Source organism: Ostrea edulis, chromosome 4, assembly GCF_947568905.1.
Source record: "Ostrea edulis chromosome 4, xbOstEdul1.1, whole genome shotgun sequence".
NCBI classification, from domain to species: Eukaryota; Metazoa; Mollusca; class Bivalvia; order Ostreida; family Ostreidae; genus Ostrea; species Ostrea edulis.
The window spans coordinates 12,296,381-12,313,601 of NC_079167.1; the positions used below are offsets into that span (position 1 = coordinate 12,296,381).

The 17,221-nt window shown below is 37.3% G+C and overlaps 1 long non-coding RNA gene across 1 annotated transcript; it reads left to right on the forward strand.

Moving 5' to 3' along the window:
* The first annotated feature begins 590 nt into the window (after positions 1–590).
* LOC130053998 (uncharacterized) lies at positions 591–12,942 on the forward strand. Its single transcript, XR_008802228.1, has 3 exons — positions 591–1,394; positions 1,630–1,695; positions 12,854–12,942. It is a non-coding gene; the product is annotated as an uncharacterized LOC130053998 (long non-coding RNA).
* Positions 12,943–17,221: the final 4,279 nt, after the last annotated feature.

The following is a 17,221-nucleotide window of genomic DNA, read 5'->3' on the forward strand; positions in this document are numbered from 1 at the left end:
AGCGTGCTAACTGTTAGATTGAAAATCTATTAAGATAACTAAACGTTGCTCTTTATTTTCCAGAACTTTGATAAACCAGATGAGGCCTCGTCATGTACCAGTGCCTCACCACCCCCGGCGTCTGGTGGTGTACGGTATATTCCGGCCAATAAATGTAATACCTGTAGTTATTTTAAGTAAGTGCTTTTTATGTTATACGTGTGTATTTGTAACAAAATCTAACAACCTGCATTTGACTCTTAAACATCCATATTTTGTTATGGTTATCGACCTTATACATGCGTATAAAAAGTGTTAATTCGACATTTTAGGTCATTCAGAAGCGGAGGAGGTGCTGGAGAAACAATAGAGTATAGCGGAGAGAGGTAAGTATAAAAAAAAAATTTCTTTCATTAGACGGAATGTAATCAAAGTTATTCTTTTTAAAAAATATATACAGATTCTGATATAGAAATATTTCTTGAGAGGGAACGCATTTTTCTAAATGAAATTATGACTTTATTATCCATGATTTAGTATGTGTGGAAACCATTTTATATTACATGACAGAAAAATTGAAAATTAAGAATGGTTACCAACATTTTAGGATCAGGTCCAGCAATCCCTAGATCTTGAACAGACATAAAAAGGTTTTTTACAATATAACATTTTTTTGGAATTGAAAATAGAGTTCTATTTTGATGATCGAAATTAAACTGTTCGAATGAGCTATGTTATTGATAATTCCTTTCGCGCTTGTACGGTAGCCTGTACGGGAAAAAGTAGTATTGTGTGGGAGCCAATGCCACCGTACAAGTCGCCGATTGGTTAGAGGCCTGTACGGCATATTTTGATTGGTTAACTATAGTCATGTGGTCTACGACCGAAGGTTATATAAGTAAGCTCGCTACTTTCCTACGGCAGATTTCTACAAGTTGAGCGGCGGTAACATTCAAATCTCTTAAAAGAAAATTAAGGTGAGACTACTCATAATGTAATAATCATAGTAAAAACTTAGTTAGAAATCTCCTACCACACTGGACAACCAAAACTTGTATTTCTGAAAATTCAGCACTTGTATAAAGTCTGTTGTAGTATACAGAGTTCACCACATGAAGAGATTTTATTTGTGCCTTGTTTTGTTTATTCATCATAATAAATACAGATTAAGACTGAAAAGTTTCTAGTATTCTTCACCAAAAATGGAAGAGAAGTGTGACCGAGATATTGTTTATTGAAGTTAAATGATCTTTGGAATTATCCTGACATGAGTTGATCTGCTGAGGATTCAGAAATATACAAGCAAACCCCTATCCTTGGGTAGCTTACAGTATATACACTCATCATTTGAGGTGCAGAACTAGCAGCTGAAGTCGCCATCTCTTCTCATAGTACAAAAAGACTCACCCAAACAGGTATGTGCACAAGGAGTCAAAACATTAGGGATATATATGAAAACGTCTGATCGTTAGTATTTTTTTTTTTTTTTTTTTTTTTTTATCTTTTTATAGTATGAATTATTGATTATAAAACATTTTTATAAGGATCAATCTTTTTTTTACATCTTGAAAATTAGTTTAGTATTTCAAATTAATACCATGGTTTTTGTAAGATCTCTCAGATCGTCATTTCTATCTTTCTGTTTTCTAGCATAAGCTGCCAAAATACTGGAGTGTAAACAGAGCATGGAGGAGAGACAGGGTGTGGAGACGAGAGGTCAGTATTATAACACTGGTCAGTACAACATTACCGTCCTCAATGACTGGACACGTTGTGCTTGTCTAAAAGAACGCTCGAAGTGAGGCAAATAACGTCCAAATGATAATTCGTTTTGAAACTCGATGAATCAGTCCCAACAACAGCAACAAAGTTCTCTACTACTGAGCCACAAGGGGAGATAACGAGCATGCGGGCGTTTGGACCATCATATTTGACTGTGGTCAATGGAAATACATCCAAAGTGCTAAATTTCTAATTCACTCCTTGACATAAAAACCCTCCTATTATAGCATTATGAGATGTATTGGAAAAATCATATGCAATGGCTGTATGATGTTACAAACAGCAACATAGTTCAGCAAACAAATAATACATGTACCTCATTATCAGAACTGTTGAAGAGTAACTCCCTCGATTGGTCTCGATATATTGCCAGAAGATAAACCCCTTGGCCTTTGTTTTCATTTGTTTCTAACAAAATCTCTTGACTCCAACAAGCCTCTCCACAGTGGTCATTATTCCTGTAGTATATCCTCCAATGTCCATGTTAACTCAGTGGTAGAGCGTTCGCTTCGTAACTGGGAGGTCGTGAGTTCGAGCCTCGCTCTCGTGCCATCGCTGCGTCAAACCTAAGACGTTAACAAAGGCGATGGCACGTTAAAGAACCCTCACTGCTACGGCCTTGAGCGCTAAGCATACAAATGTAGGTCTAGTTTTATGGCACTTTACCTACAACTGATGACGTCTCAATGCGAGTTAAAAATTCTCGACGGGATATACAGCAAAACAAACAATCAAAGAATGACATTGAAAAGGTCTTCTGAGGTCATTGCCAATTTTAGTCATCTTGATATCTTCAGGATATACACAGTAAATATTTTTATAGCACTTTCTGCAAAATATCATGTTATGAAAGTGTCCCGTGGGGATCCGGGTTAGAATAGGTCCTCAATACCCCTTGCTTGTCATAGAAGGCGACTAAATGGGCGGTTCTTCGGATGAGACCGCAAAAACCGAGGTCCCGTGTCATACCTGTTTGGGTGAGTCTTTTTGTACTATGAGAAGAGATGGCGACTTCAGCTGCTAGTTCTGCACCTCAAATGATGAGTGTATATACTGTAAGCTACCCAAGGATAGGGGTTTGCTTGTATATTTCTGAATCCTCAGCAGATCAACTCATGTCAGGATAATTCCAATTTGGATACATATATATAGCTGAATGTACTGCTATGAGATTACCATTTTCTTTAATATGTATCTATTTATTTCCTAGCCTGAGCCACCAAGGCTCTTGAGGAGGTACTGGTGTGTGAACAGAGTATGGAGGAGAGACGGAGTGTGGAGACGAGAGGTCGGTATAACACTACTGTCCTAATGGCTGGACAGGTTGTAGATGTCTGTGAGCATGATCAGTTTGCCTTCTCTGGTGCCAGATAGCTCAGTTGGTAGAGCACCTTAGAACAGATTCAGGGGGTCCTAGTCTGGTCCATTGCATCTCTCTGTTATTGTTATCTGGGAACTGAAAAATGAAATGTCTGCATGGGTAGAAATAAGGAGGAAGGAATGTTGTGGTAGGATGGGTTTGATCGTTAGTGTCATATAGCTCATCTGGTAGATTTCCTGACTACAGATTCAGGTGGCCGGAATTCACAGTCTTGTCCATTGTACATTTTTGTTTTTCTTCTTTACTGTTACATATGCCACATTAAAAATTGCATTGTGAAAGAAGGTTCTGATGGTTATTGTTTTGAAATATATATAAAGGAACAGTCCATAGGGCCACAAAATCCTTGTAAATCAGAAGCACCGATAGATCAAAGTGTCAAGGGGAGATAACTTGTTTATTTTTTTTATATTTTTTTTAGCATTTTGACTATTACTTTCGACAGTGGTTGAAATGACAATGAAGCAAGTCTTCCACATTCACTGACTTTACCTAAATTTTTATAGTTGCCATATGTTCCATGTTGAAAAAAATTGACACAGTGGTAGATAGTTTTTAAATTCAGATTCAGTGGATTAACATCGAATATCATTGCAAAGATGATGTTCTTTTTAAGGTCAATGTTAATGGCGATAAAAAAAAATGTCTATTGTCGAAACAATATATAGACACTATTCAGTCTTGTTCAGTTGATGTCAGTTTCTTTCCAATAGCTTGCATGACAGCAATCCAACAAAAACAGAGTTGAAAAACTCGTATTCTTCAAATTTATTCAAAACTTTAGCACACAGTGATCCTGTATGCTATTTTTCTGACCATTTACATCCAGATCAGAGTTTGAGTTTAGTTCCCCACATTTTCTCATCCTCATTGTTTTAGCACAAGTTCTTTTGTTTCACCTCAAGTTGTATATTGATGTTAATTCATGTTTAGAAAAGATTGGTAACGTAATAAATGGGAATTTAAATTGTTACACAGGAGCACACGCCATTAGATCCTCCCCAGGAGGCGGTCACATCTACCAGCCTGCAGGGGCTTGTTTGGACCCTCCCTCTGATGAAAGGAAATCTGTCCCCATCAGGGTAGGTCATCAACAAAACATTAAGTGAATCTTAAATTGTTTTTCAAAGCAGTGTTCCTCAAAAACAAATGAACTCAAAATTAACTTCTTCTCTTTTCTCTTGATTCTAGTTACTATAATATTTATTTACATCTAACTTAGGTTTGGTACAAATGTATCGGCAATGTCAATCAAAGTTTCGTTTAAATTTCTTTGTTGATAGGATGTTTCTTTTGTATGGGTACCTGTAAAATGGGAAACGAAACGAAATCTGCGGAAACGAAACGAAACCTACCGAAACGAAAAAGATTGCAGAATCGAACTGTGTAATCATGATAATAAAAAATGGTATCTCAGGTCCCTGTGAAAGTTGCCACATATAAATGAAATTCTCTTCCCTGTTGATGTAGTCTTTCGGGTTGACTGATTCATTTTTAAGCGGTCCATCGGTTAGCATCAAACATTGTTTGAAGAAGCTGGTGTCTGAGAAAGTTGAAAGCAGGAAGACGTTTAACCTCTTATTTTATCTTTAACTGCTGAGATGCGAGTACTTTCAATAATGGGAAAAAAATTAAATAGTATACCATATTATATGAATGCAAGTCGGTAAGATATACACTGTATATACATGTATTATTAATATTTTTTTATTGATATGCAGTAATTCTAAAGATAACTCTATATATTTAGGGATGTTGCTAAAACGGGGAATTGAAAACGGGACAGAAAACGGAAAATATTTTACGCAATAATATCAAGAGGAGGTCAGCATTTTATAAAATCAAACGGCTTACTCGTATGAGCAAGGGAAGCAGAAATAACAAAGAGAACGGGAAGACATACTCACAATCCACCGTTTGATATTCTACATACAAATACACAATATCCACATGTATACCTAATTTGTCTATGAAGCAAAAAATAGTGAAACATGTATGTATTTATGCCCAAAGGCGGATACAACGTCGGCGACCCCACCCCTCGTTTAAAGTGTTTCCCTAGACCTCTGAGACTGTAACCCTCCGTTCTGAAATTAATGGATCCGAAACTAATTGGACATGTTATTTATATTTAATCAACTTTGGATGGGTTTTTATTGCACCATTTGTGCTTATTCACCCCTCCCCACTCACCCCTCCCCCTCTTTTTCAAACTTTGTATCAGTCAACCCGAAAGCCTACATCAAGGGGAAGGGGGGGGGGTGAATTTTATCTATATGTGGTAACTTTCACAGGGGCCTGAGACACCGTTTTTAATTATTAGAGGCCTACTTAAAAGAGTTCGGTTATACAATCTGTCTAGTTTCGTTTCGGTATATTTCGTTTCGTTTCGGTAGATTTCGTTTCGTTTCGCACTTTACATGTACCCCTTTTGAATGCAGTAAATTCAGTAAAAATAGTATATTCTATTCAGACCAAAGATAATGAACTGACAGTGGAGAAGAAACAGCTAGGTCTGAAAGCAGGAGATACAGACAGGGTCCGCCGGAAACACGACTCCCGCCCTCCACCTGTGAATAAAGACACTGTGTCAGGCGTTGAGGTATGAAAACAGGGCATGGTGATACAAATAACAATGGCTACAAAATATTGTAGATATATGCCTATATTATTAACATTTTATCACTTTTAGGACAAGTCCACCCGGAAGCGGAAGAGACCGGAAAGTCCTGTCGTGCCTTCCAAACGGGGGAAGTCTGACGAGGTACTATGTGAATTTATTCGTTTTCAGCCACATCTTTTAAATATTTTTTCTCTAATGGATTCAATGTATTTTTCCCCATTCATTTTGCAGTCCGTTTCCTTCAAGGCTAAGATACAGTGCCTCATCCGGGGATTTTCTGCGCTGTGTTTGCAAGACCCGTACAGGTGTAGGAAGTTGTACCTGGATGAGCAGGTATAAGCTGACTATTGACGCATGGGGCGGTGTACATCTCCATACATCATTATTATTTATGTAATATGTATGCATTGGTATTCATTAAGGTATCTGCTGGTTACCGTATTGTTAATCAATATAAACACTTAATATGAATGAATCATTATAAGGAATTATAAATCTGTTTAATGATGGACTTGGTGACATTTTGTTTTTGTTTTCCTTACAATTTGTGTTTTATCAATTGAAATTTGTTGTTTTGTTTATACTTTTATATTATTTATACTTTTATATTAATCAATGTAAATAATTATGATTAGATAATAATGGTAACAGTTTTTGGTTTTCTGTATTTACAGTTACTCATTTCTTTCCTGGTTTATTATTCCCTTGCAATAAACTTTCATATATATGTATGTGCATGTGTGTACATCTAACAAGATGTGTACACCATATAACGAGTACTACATGTAGGTCGGATACATATGTATTTCATGGTGAAAGTCAAGGTCACAGCCAGTGATTGACCACTGCAAACACTGTATAGTGCTACTCTACATTTTAGTCTCATGTTTGCTATAAAGGTGTGAGGAGAGGAAGATATATGTATAGATTGCTACTGGTTAAGCCACATGTTACATGTACTGATACCATAATTATACCTGTAATATTCTTTTTCTTCGTAATTGTAAAAGAGATGGTAGAAGGAGAGATCGACTTCGGAGTCAAAAGGTCAAGGTCAGTAATTGAATACAGTAAATGTTGCGGATACAACTGAAATTTAATACCTATTGTGCAAGGTGAAGATAAAGAACAGTGATCAATCTCATAACTCCTATAAGCAATACAAAATAGATAGTTGGGCAAACAGAGGTGGAATCAGGTGCCTAGAAGGAGTAAGCATCCCCTGTTGACCGGTCACACCCGCCGTGAGCCCTATATCCTGATCAGGTAAACGGGGTTATCCGCAGTCAAAATCAGTGTGCCAAGAACGGCCTAACAATCGGTATGAAACACGTCAGACAGCATTTGACCCAATGCGAGGTTGTACTGACGAAGTAGATCGTTATAACGACCATAGAATTTGTCACATACGGAGATGGGAGGGAAAAATCATTACCATTGATGTCAATGTCAAACGAAATGTTATTATAAGTTGATGTTATGGAATGATTCTATGTTGCGAAGGGATGTTCCGCTTGGCGGTGCCCACATTTGTTCCTTTACAATTTTTGGATTTGGGGTATTTTAACTTTATTTGTTTACTTTAGATTTGTACATATTTGTTATACTTTAATTTTTTTAAAATAAAAATGAGCTTATATATTTAAATCAGTGTCATTGTTATGTTTGAATTCACAAGTAAATATATACAAATACTAGAAATCCTGTCTCAACCTAGCTACTTCTGAGAGAATTGCATGTTCTCGTTCCTCCGAAGGATAAAAGAAAACATTGATTCCCCTGATTATAGTAACGGTGTGCTGAATTCGTTCATTACATCCACTCGAGATTTAATCCCCGTCAGGGCCGTAAGTAGGGTTCTAAATCAGGGGAGGCAGGGGATTGGGGGCCGCCGATTGACTTTACGACTGAAAATGACACTTTTTAAATCCCAATTTATCATGTTTGTGTTTCATTTGTACTATGTAAAGAATCGTAATATGGTGTCAAAGACAAAGGTGCTTGTCTTCATTTTAAACATATATCCTATAATATAACATTTATATAATTTTATTTTCTTTTTTGCCAAAAAATCAGACGAGGCAGTTGCCTCGTCTGCCTCATCGGCAGTTACGGCCCTGCCCGTGATACATCAAACTTATGGAATCCAGACATCGTCTCAAGCCACGGTCCAGAGTCCGCGCAGGGTGTCTGTGGACATGACTATATACCCTTCTTTCTTCTCTTTACAATAAACGTTTAAAAAATGCCATTATTTTACATCTTTGAGACATCTAAAATCGATTTCATTCTAAACCAAAAAGAAACGTTTAGCATATGGTTACATTTAAATATTTTTGTAAACAAAAGAGGGGGAGAGGGGTATATAGTCATGTCCACAGACACCTGTACAGGAGGCGTGATCAATATAATATAGTGCAAGCGCTCGGTGCCCGTAATCAGTCTTCCAACAGAAAGCAAGCGCTCGCCAAGTATGAAATACTAGAAATAAAAGACACCATGCACAGAGTCGTCCACTTCTGCTCCACAATTAGACATTTTATTGAAAATAGATATTAACGGCAAACTAACAACTCAATTTTATGATAAAGGGGATGGTTTTATCTTCCCTGTCATCAACTTCGCATATTTATGCAGCAATATTCCATTATCATCTGCATATGGTGTATATATCTCTCAACTGATTTGATACGAAAGAGCTTATTCTGCGTACGATCAGTTTTTAAATCGAGACAGGCTATTTGCAAATTCTATTGTCGTTATAACAATCTAGTTTGCCAATCCACCGATCATTGGGTCAAATGCTGTCTGACTTGCTTCATACCGATTGTTTCATAATGAACTTAAAAAAATCAGATAGCAAAATAACGGGAAAATCTGTATTTTGTCGTCTTTACGTTATTTCGAGGCGAAAAGTCGTCAATTATCGTTTTGTCGACTTTTCGTTTTGTCGTCTTTTAACACATTAGGTCGTTAATTTGCGAGTTTTGTTTGCCGTCTTTTCGCCTGTTTAAAATAGCTTCTTTTACCAAATGAAATTCACTAAAATTACATGTATATCACTTTAACGGAAGTTTTACATTCTATCCATTTCAATATCAATAGTCTTTTTAAAATGCGATTTATTAAATCTAGATCTATGGTCGTTATAACGATCTACTTCGTCAGTACAACCTCGCATTGGGTCAAATGCTGTCTGACGTGTTTCATACCGATTGTTAGGCCGTTCTTGGCACACTGATTTCGACTGCGGATAACTCCGTTTACCTGATCAGGATATAGGGCTCACGGCGGGTGTGACCGGTCAGCAGGGGATGCTTACTCCTCCTAGGCACCTGATCCCACCTCTGGTGTGTCCAGGGGTCCGTGTTTGCCCAACTATCTATTTTGTATTGCTTATAGGAGTTATGAGATTGATCACTGTTCGTTATCTTCACCTTGCATGTTACACAGTGTTTGAAATAACAGTGCACCCGACCGCCCGAGACGCATAAATTTAGCCACGGGCGAATACATTTCTTGGTATAGCCGGACCAGACGTGTTAAAATTTCCGCTAAATAAAATTTAGATGAATCAAATTCTTTATCGTACCGGTAACAAAGTGGACCTACTTCGTCAATATAGTACTTACAGATTTCACACTTCTGTGCATAAAGTCGTACATTTCGATGAGAATGAGAAGAAAAACATGTACACTAATGAAACATATATCACAAATCTGTTTTCTCAAGCTCTATATCGACATTACTAAACATTGGAATATCATATAGGGGCCTCCGTGGTGGAGTGGTTAGAGCATCGCGCTCAAAATCACACGGCCTTTCACCACAGCTCGGCGCGGGTTCGAATCCCACAAACTGGGCGACACCAGATAACTGAAAAATTGTTGAGTGTGGCGGATTACATCAATCAATGGAATATTATTCGATGATTCAATAAATGATACCCCCCCCCCCCCCCCCAAACCAATCCATTAAACTGAATGATTATTTAGTATAATAAAAAGGAATAGTAAAATCAACTTATTTACTTTTTCTTTGATATCACATTTTCAAGTCGCCCTTTATTGTGTTCCCATCCCTCGAAACATGTAGACTGACGGTTTTCTTACTGTCATGTAGACTGACGGTTTTCTTACTGTCATGTAGACTGACGGTTTTCTTACTGTCATGTAGACTGACGGTTTTCTTACTGTCATGTAGACTGACGGTTTTCTTACTGTCATGTAGACTGACGGTTTTCTTACTGTCATGTAGACTGACGGTTTTCTTACTGTCATGTAGACTGACGGTTTTCTTACTGTCATGTAGACTGACGGTTTTCTTACTGTCATGTAGACTGACGGTTTTCTTACTGTCATGTAGACTGACGGTTTTCTTACTGTCATGTAGACTGACGGTTTTCTTACTGTCATGTAGACTGACGGTTTTCTTACTGTCATGTAGACTGACGGTTTTCTTACTGTCATGTAGACTGACGGTTTTCTTACTGTCATGTAGACTGACGGTTTTCTTACTGTCATGTAGACTGACGGTTTTCTTACTGTCATGTAGACTGACGGTTTTCTTACTGTCATGTAGACTGACGGTTTTCTTACTGTCATGTAGACTGACGGTTTTCTTACTGTCATGTAGACTGACGGTTTTCTTACTGTCATGTAGACTGACGGTTTTCTTACTGTCATGTAGACTGACGGTTTTCTTACTGTCATGTAGACTGACGGTTTTCTTACTGTCATGTAGACTGACGGTTTTCTTACTGTCATGTAGACTGACGGTTTTCTTACTGTCATACTTCGATTTGGATTAAAAGTTTATTATAGAATTTTTTAATATCATAACTTTTATATTTTACAGGGGAATTTTCTCAACTTTTGCTCCTCTGGGGATCCGGGTTAGAATAGGTCCCCTTGCTTGTCGTACAAGGCGACTGAACGAGGGCGGTTCTTCGGATGAGACCACAAAAAACCGAGGCCCCGTGTCACAGCAGGTGTGGCACGATAAAGATCCTTCCCTGCTCAAAGGCCGCAAGCGCCGAGCACAGGCCTAAATTTTGCAGCCTTTCACCGGTAATGGTGACGTCTCCATATGAGTGAAAAATTCTCGAGTGGGACGTTAAACAATATACAATCAATCAACTTTTGCCCTTTGAAATTTCGAATTTTTCAAAGCCTACTTTTCAAGCCCCCCTGCTGGGAATCAAAGCTGATGACCATATGTTTTCTACATTGATTCTAATTCATTACTGCATATTCTACTGTAATTCAAAATTTGAATAAAATATAATATAGTAGAAACGAATTAGGTACTTTATTAGAAGATAGATTCGTGTTTCTCATGGTCATTTAAGGAATTGCAGAAGCAGACGTGTGGGTGTTTTTTTTAGGGGGGGGGGGGGTCCTCAAACAGCCATGTTTATTTTATTTTGCATAATCAATTATTATTTATATTTGATATTTGTTTGTTTTTGTTTAATAAGTTTATATAGATATATATAGAACTGTCAAGTTTTTCTTTTCAGGATTCACTAATCTATATATAAATACGAAGCATCCAGAGGAATCCCCAACATTCCAATAGAAAGTACATGTAGTTCCGGCAATTTTTTTTTTTTTGAGGTGGATACGATATTCCAATAATTTTTCAACCAATGAAAAAGCTTGTAACATATAAAATTAAATGATGTAGTAATAAAAGTAATTTTTAAAAATGCAATTATTTTCTCAGGATTAGTATGTCTTTGGCAGGGCTAAGAACTTTTAGTTCGCCCTACATGTCTAGCTAATTTTACAGCGAGTTTCAAACACTGCTCTATTAGCTTGAATATTCTTATAGTTACGTAAATATTGCACGTAGACAGGTAGGCCTAACGACAGCGTGCATGGTTGTATATTGTTTAACGTCCCGCTCGAGAATATTTCACTCCTATGGAGTTGTTCATGGAAACCCTTATTCAATGCTGCCACGTCACGCCGTTTTTTCAGGGGTGGGGGTGGGGTGGGGGGTGGGGTGGGGGCGTAGAAGTACGCAGGAAATTGACTCGTATAAGATTATTATACTGGAGTGTAAACAGAGGATGGAGGAGAGACAGGGTGTGGAGAAGAGAGGTCAGTATTAAAACAATGGTCAGTACAAGATTACCGTTCTCAATGACGAACAGGTTGTGCTTGTCTAAAAGAACGTTCGAAGTGAGGCAAATAAGGCCCTAATGATAATCCGTATTAAAACTCGATGGATCAGTCCCAACAACAGCAACAAAGTTCTCTACTACTGGGCCACAAGGGGAGATAACGAGCATGCGGGCGTTTGGACCATCATATTTGACTGTGGTCAATGGAAATACATCCAAAGTACCTCATTATCAGAACTGTTGAAGAGTAACTCCCTCGATTGGTCTCGATATATTGCCAGAAGATAAACCCCTTGGCCTTTGTTTTCATTTGTTTCTAACAAAATCTCTTGACTCCAACACGCCTCTCCACAGTGGTCATTATTCCTGTAGTATATCCTCCAATGTCCATAAGCTCAGTGGTAGAGCGTTCGCTTCGTAACTGGAAGGTCGTGAGTTCGAGCCTCGCACTCGTGCCATCGCTGCGTCAAACCTAAGACGTTAACATAGGCGATGGCACGTTAAAGAACCCTCACTGCTACGGCCTTGGGCGCTAAGCATACAAGTGTAGGCCTACACCTATAGCTAAAACGTTAACATAGGCGATGGCACATTAAAGAACCCTCACTGCTACAGCCTTGGGCGCTAAGCATACAAGTATAGGCCTATAGCTAAGACGTTAACATAGGCGATGACACGTTAAAGAACCCTCACTGCTACGGCCTTGAGAGCTAAGCATACAAATGTAAGGTCTACACCTATAACTGATGACGTATCTATGTGGGTTAACAATTCTCGACGGGGTGTAAAACAAAACAATCAAAGAATGACATTTAAAGGTCTTATGAGCTCAATGCCAATTTTATTCATTTTGATATCTTCAAGTAGTACACAGTCAATATTTTGATAGCAATTTCTGCAAAATATGTTGTGCAAGTATTACTAGAATAATGATTGAAAATGACTATCGCTATTTTAGGTGCAGACTCAGCAGCTGAAATCACCATCTCCAGCCAAATTACACAAAGACCCAGGGCCCATTCAGGTAATTTAAACTATATACTTTTGCTCCCGGAGCCAAAACACGCGTTTTTGGCTACAAGAAGATTGTATACTGTTATTTGCTCATTGTAGAGTAACTCAATAACTTTGAAAATTATGTATGTGTTTATAATATAATCTTTATCCTTTCAAGAGCGTTGTACAGTATGTTCTTTAATCTGTTAATCACAGAACATAAAATTGACCCTATTTACCAAGATCATGCAAAAGAACATGTAATGTGTAGTTTTACTAGGATATAAATATATATATATATATATATATATATCTGAATGTACTGGTATGAGATTACCATTTTCATTAATATATATCTATTTATTTCCTAGCCTGGGCCACCAAGGTTCTTGAGGAGGTACTGGTGTGTGAACAGAGTATGGAGGAGAGACGGAGTGTGGAGACGAGAGGTCAGTATAACACTACTGTCCTAATGGCTGGACAGGTTGTAGATGTCTGTGAGCATCATCAGTTTGCCTTCTCTGATACCAGATAGCTCAGTTGGTAGAGCACCTTAGACCAAATTCAGGGGGTCCTAGTCTGTTTCATTCAGGGTTTGACACTAAGGCACGTCCGACCGACTGAGTCTACTAAATGATAATATTATTATTAATAAACGGGTAAAATGTCGATTTACTAGTCCGACTGGTCGTGTTGAAAATATAAACAAGAAACTTTACTTTAAACCATAAGATATTTTATTCTTACCAAAAAATGAATAACTGTAGAGTTTGCGAGAAATTTTGAACCGCATGATGACACAATCTCTTTGTTTAGTTCTAATAAATAAGTCGCGGTTGGAAGTGATGTTTTACATCTACTCGATGTAAATGTGTGTAAAGTGATGTTTTAGATGAATTTATTTTCATTTTTTTTAAAACCCAGTTTATTTGAATCAAATATAAGAAAGTGCATGTTTATCAAATTAATAAATTACGTCGTAAACAGCCATTTTTTGGTGTTGACATATGTGCGGGAATGTCTCTATATTCAAATACGACTTCTCGTCCTCAAGGAAAGATGTTCCCCAAAAAAAAAGTAAAGAAGAAACAAAGCAGGACTTATGAAATAGAGATTTAAAAAAAAACCGGTTGAGGTCATTTTATTTTAAATAGACTAGAGAATTTCTGTGCCGGGTAGAATTTAAAGAAACAGAAATTGTGTTTGAAAATGAAAGCATTAAATTGAATGACGAGACTAATTTGTAAAGCTCTTTTTTGAGACAATTAAGTACGTTTTAGTTCATGCAAACTTAATATTTGTCATTTGAATTAAGTACATTTAAATATGGAGAAACTATCAGTTTTTGGAAAGTTGGTCGGGGCTAGTGGATGTAAGGTCAGGTCTAGCAAAAATCATTTGAAGTAGCCCGACTGGTCTAGTGCTCAAAAAAGTAAATGTCAAACCCTGTCATTGCATTTCTCTGAACATTATTGCTATCTGGGAACTGAAAAATGAAAATGTCTGCATGGGTAAAAATATTCTAGGTTAAGTTTTTCAAGAAGTGAAAACATTTAAGGAGGAAGGAATGTTGGATGGGTTTGATCGTTAGTGCCATACAGCTCAGCTGGTAGATTTCTTGACTACAGATTCAGGCGGCCGGAGTTCACAGTCTGGTCCATTGTACATTTTTGTTTTTCTTCTTTACTATTACATATGCCACATTAAAAATTGTATTGTGAAAAAAAGTTCTGATGGTTATTGGTTTTGAAATACATGTATTATATAAAGGAACAGTCCATATGGCCACAAAATCCTTGCAAATCAGAAGCGCCGATAGATCAAAGTGTCAAGGGGAGATAACTTGTTTATTGTTGAGCATTTTGACTATTACTTTTGACAGTGGTTGAAACGACACTGAAGCAATGAAGCAAGTCTTAAACATCCACTGACTTTACCTATATACATGTAGTTGCCATATGTTCCATCTTGAAGAATATTGACACAGTGGTAGATAGTTTTTAAATTCAGATTCAGTGGATTAACATCGAATATCATTGCAAAGATGGTGTTCTTTTCAAGGTCAATGTTAATGGAGATAAAAAGAATGTCTGTTGTCGAAACAATATATAGACACTATTCAGTCTTGTTCAGTTGATGTCAGTTTTCTTTCCAATAGCTTGCATGACAGCAATCCAACAAAAACAGAGTTGAAAAAATAGTATTCTTCAAATTTATTTAAAACTTTAGCACACGGTGATCCTGTATGCTATTTTTCTGACCATTTACATCCAGATCAGAGTTTGAGTTTAGTTCCCCACATTTTCTCATCCTCATTGTCTTAACACAAGTTCTGTCTTAATAACTTGGTCATATTGAATTTCTCTGTATTCACTGTAAGAAGCAGTCTGCAACTGCAGTGTATGTGCATGAACTATTTAGGATAACATTATTATCCCTTCAGGGGCGGATCCAGGAATTGCAGTTAGAGGAGGCGCAACTTTATGAGGCAGGGGGTCTGTGGCCCAGGGGGCATGCCCCCGAAAGCTCATGGGTTTTACAGGGCTTGGAATATGTCTCCTATGTAGTCATTTTTACTATTTTCTGTCATCTTTAATAAGGTCAAATTAATAAAATGACGCAAATTTTAAGGAGTTTTGGAATTTTTAAAAGTTTTCCCAATAAAATTAGTTTATTAAATCAAAAGGATTTTGTCACTTATTTCTTCGAGAGTGAGAAATTATTACTTCTTTTATAGTTTACAATTTTCCAAACAAGAGGACCACAATTTACATCAAATTTGAATCCGCCACTGTCCTTGCAATTCATTGAGAGAGGGGATATACATGTAGTTCGATCTTCCTCCTCTTGATATGACATGTTCATCGTCAGTCATTTGATTGTAAGACGCACTGCCTTCTTATGTCACAGTCTGTGGTCTTCGGTCGTTCTTGTCTTCCCGTATTGGCCTTCTTTGCAATTTAATCCGTCTTTCTCATGTGGACATTGTGACTTTATTCATTTTATAATCTTTTCAATAGTTGTTCAAAGTACATGTATATTGATTTATAGTTGTTCATTGAAAGTACATGTATTTCTTGTCTGGAAAAATGTTGGAAGGTGTGGAAATAAGGACTTGCATATTAGCAACAAAAAAGAAACGATCTTGATCGTACCTTGACAGCAATAAAAGGCTTATTAAGACATCATATTTTTGTTTCACCTCAAGTTGTATATTGATGTTAATTCATGTTTATCAAAGATTGGTAAAGTAATAAATGGGAATTTAAATTGTTACGCAGGAGCACACGCCATTGGATCCTCCCAAGTCACATCTACCCAGCCTACAGGGCCTTATTTGGACCCTCTCTCTGATGAAAAGAAATCTGTCTCCATCAGGGTAGGTCATCAACAAAACATTAAACAAATGAACCCCAAATTAACTTTTCTTTTCTCTTGATTATAGTTACTATAATACATTTTTGTATTTATTTACATCTAACTTAGGTTTGGTACAAATGTATCGGCAATGTCAATCAATTTTTCGTTTAAATTTCTTTGTTGATAGGATGTTTCTTTTGTATACAGTAAATTCAGTAAAAATAATATATTCTATTCAGACCAAAGATAATGAACTGACAGTGGAGAAGAAACAGCTAGGTCTGAAAGCAGGAGACACAGACAGGGTCCGCCGGAAGCACGACTCCCGCCTTCCACCTGTGAATAAAGACACTGTGTCAGGCGTTGAGGTATGAGACAGGGCATGGTGATAAAAATAACAATGGCTACAAAATATTGTAGTTATATGTCTATATTATTAACATTTTATCACTTTTAGGACAAGTCCACCCGGAAGCGGAAGAGACCGGAAAGTCCTGTCGTGCCTTCCAAACGGGGGAAGTCTGACGAGGTACTATGTGAATTTATTCGTTTTCAGCCACATCTTTTAAATATTTTATCTCTAATGGATTCAATGTATTTTTTCCCATTCATTTTGCAGTCCGTTTCCTTCAAGGATGGGATACAGTGCCTCATCCGGGGATTTTCTGCACTGTGTTTGTAAGACCCGTACAGGTGTAGGAAGTTGTACCTGGGTGAGAAGGTACAAGTTGACTATTGATGCATGGGGCGTATGGTAGCAGGGGACAGTTTTGCACTATAGGCCCGGTCAACTTTTTCAAAAAATGGAAATACCTCATATTTGAAGTGATATTACATGTGTAAAAATGTATACAATAATTTTAGGATGCATGTCAAATGTAGCTGAGTGCTTAATAAAAATGTTGATATACAACATGTAGGTGTCACCATGATTCCTAGCATATAGATGGGTGCAAATACGAAACTAAGA